The sequence below is a fragment of the Temnothorax longispinosus genome, chromosome 1 (assembly GCF_030848805.1).
Source record: "Temnothorax longispinosus isolate EJ_2023e chromosome 1, Tlon_JGU_v1, whole genome shotgun sequence".
NCBI lineage: Eukaryota > Metazoa > Arthropoda > Insecta > Hymenoptera > Formicidae > Temnothorax > Temnothorax longispinosus.
In genome coordinates this window covers 9624184-9627384 of record NC_092358.1, presented here as the reverse complement: position 1 = coordinate 9627384, position 3201 = coordinate 9624184, and the positions used below count along the sequence as shown (strand labels likewise).

The window sequence follows — 3201 nt, the reverse complement described above, 5'->3', positions numbered from 1 at the left end:
ATGTGGACGTACGCGGCATATCGTAGCCGATAACCCACTTCGGCATCTGGAATCGGATCCGAGATATCCAAAACCCGATATCCGGGAAGGGAATGCGACGGCACGGGGGAGGTCGTCGTCGCTGGTAGGAGGCGAAAAAAAGCGTGCAGGCGGATACCTCGACGACGGCGCGCGGTTGTCGGAATGCTCGTAAACTCGCGGGTTTAACCACCGCGTTGCATCGGCATCGCGGACTACTCGACGGGGGCACCAGCTCGAACCACGCTGTTTCGCCTACTCGCGTTCGCGAATTCGCACCGCGACGGAATACGCAACCCTTATTTTCGCCTCGAGAACGTGTGTATACCCGCACGATAGGTGCTCAAGGTATCCGTCTGATGTCCCGGCTGTTTCCCTCAGTGGACGGCCCCCGTCGGGGGCCTACTCTCCCGTCGATGAATAAAAGACGAACCGGTATGTGGTCGCGAAAATTACAAGCCAGTATATTAAAAGTCGCGGTGTCCTGTACCTGTGGACAGCGGTCCGCAAAACTGTGCCAACCGCTTAATTTACGACGGGAACGGGCGCGTCGCCGATAACGAACGGAATTTCGCGACACGCGAAATTTTGAAGGACCCGTTTTACACGAGTTTGACCTGGGTCCTGACGAATGAATCGGCAACGAAAACAGAATAAACAGAATTGGCACACATGTTTTATTAATTTATTTAAATACGTTTTAAGATATATAAGTTTATTCAAATAAATTTATTTAAATTTATTAGAATTTTTTTCAATAATTTTGTACATATTAACATATTAATTGCTTGATAAAATAAAATTATATTGTCATAAATACCTAATGTGATCACTAATTACTTTTATAACAGAAGTGATTTACATAAGTATAAGTTTCTCTTTCTCGAATAATCGCCGAATCTTTTTACAGAATGAATCTGATACAATCGCTCTTTTCAACGTGAGCAGAGTACGTTTGGAAAACGCTGTTATCTCATGAGATCCATTCAAGCAGATTTTTCCATGGGCGTCTCATTGATCCTATCTCTCGGTGCACCCGTTCCACTATACAAGAATACCCAACCGATCTCAAGATTCTCTGTAAGTCGAATCATACTGTAGGTCCGAATCAATGACACCGCGAAAAAAGCAATCGTTTCCCGCTCTTTCCGGCAGCTGCTGAAGAAGAAGAAGAAGAAGAAGAAGTCCTCGAGTTCCACGTAAAAACGAGTTTCACCGTGTGTCCGGTTTGGCAACACCGAATGGTCCATTCACCGTTAACCCCTGAGATAGGTTTGCGGGAGCTCGAAGATCACACCGGAATCTATACGGGCGAGGAGGAAGGCGGAGGGGAACAAAACTTGTTATTCCCTAAAACCGAAGTCCCTGGTCGAACATACGAGCGTACGATGATACCTGTACGTATTTCTCTCTTTCCTCCTTCCCCCGTTCTTCATTCTTTCCTTCTCTCTTTCTCTTTCTCTCTATCGATCCTTCTCCGTCTTCCAGGCCGTCTCTTCGCCCGATATGGCCGGGCGTATCGTTGCGCTCGGTTACCAAACTGGACATAAATTAATCCCGTCAAATGTCCTCATTCGTTATCCGATCCTGGAAGTCCCCCCTGATCCGTTCTCTCGGGCACCGCTAAGCAAGGTTAATCTTAACTTATAGGTATGAGGCTTGCGTAAGCCTGTACCCGACCGACTACCTGCCCGCAGCGATGCCCGTTCGCCCGATCGTCTCTGTCGGAACCACCACCACACCCCGGCACCTCTCTCGAAAAACCTTATACGCACCTGAATCTAGCAAAGTGGCACGAATTTCTGAAATACCGGGCAAGCACCGATAACCACGATAAATGATCCTGTCTCTATACATTAATCGACGAGATAAGCTAATTAATTTTCAGTGTACAAACTACTCTCTTCCTTCATGCAACATTCAATAAATCGTGTACCTGGCTGTAGTTCGAAATCTCACTACTGATCATTCGACAAGTGAAGGACTCGATCCGAAAGACGGCTGTAATGCTAACAATTTTTTTCTAGATAAGATTAACAAAATATTACTATAGGTATATATAATTCTTGAAAGTACAACATACATATAGTTTCTTAATTGTATGTATAAAAAATTAATGTAATTGTATGAGCTACAATAATCTATCTTCATTAAGTCTTACAGTTAAATTTTTGTATGCCTAATTGACCGGGAAAAAATCGACACTGAATCACGGTTTGAGAATGGTACAAGCCCACCATAAAAATGATGCAACAATGAAATACAACCGCAGTACCCAAAGTACGATTAAGGATATCGAGTTACCGCGGTTTCACGGGAGTCACCTTATCTGGTATTCAATCACGGAGTGTATCGCAGTTTGTTGATCGTTCGATCGCGCTCGTGAATGATTTTGTCTCCAGAAATGGCCACTACGAACATTTGTAAAAGGAGGACGCGTTGGAAGTAGTACCAATGTTAATGGCAAAAAAAAGACGAATTTCCGCAAATGGATATCGGCGAATAAACGTCCATTATACCGACAACAAACGTGAAATAGAAGCAACATGTCGTTACTTGCGTGTCAACAAGCTAACTGTCAGCCGATCGCATATATTACAAGCGAAATAAATTCGGAAAGAATTAAATGAAAATCGCGCGTGTGTAGATGTACCCCTCCACAAAAAAATAAGCAACCCTTCGAAGTCTGCAGAAGTTTCAAGAGACACATAATTTGTGGTACAGCGACCCCGCGAAAGGACGAGCATTAACTACACCCTGAGCTATTGTTCCGTTTCATTTCAGGGCGCCATGGGCACTCACACCCCCATCGAAACGTACGTGGGGATAACGCATCCCTATACCAGGAGTACGCTCGAAGTTATCGTGCTGGCTATAAAACAATACTGCTCTGTTACAACAAGAGAGAGAACATATTGCAGTTATTGTTGTAAGCTGGAAGGGTAGGTTTTGCCGTATGAACATGAATTTATTCGGTCATCGGTCTGCTATCCTCACATGATTAACATTAATATACAATTTAAAAAATTCCTTAAATCTTTAATACATTAAATTCTTCGAAACTTGTGATTACCTTGTGCGAGTCATACCGCGAAACAAATTTTCGACAATAGATGAATATATTGCGGCTTTCTTCTTTTGATTTTTTTTCTTTTGAACATCTCAAACATGTATGATAAATTC

The 3201-nt window shown here is 43.5% G+C and overlaps 1 long non-coding RNA gene across 1 annotated transcript; it reads left to right on the top strand.

Moving 5' to 3' along the window:
• Nucleotides 1–933: 933 nt before the first annotated feature.
• Nucleotides 934–2760, top strand: LOC139820568 (uncharacterized). The gene is made up of 3 exons (XR_011734022.1): nt 934–1098; nt 1174–1415; nt 1669–2760. It is a non-coding gene; the product is annotated as an uncharacterized lncRNA (long non-coding RNA).
• Nucleotides 2761–3201: the final 441 nt, after the last annotated feature.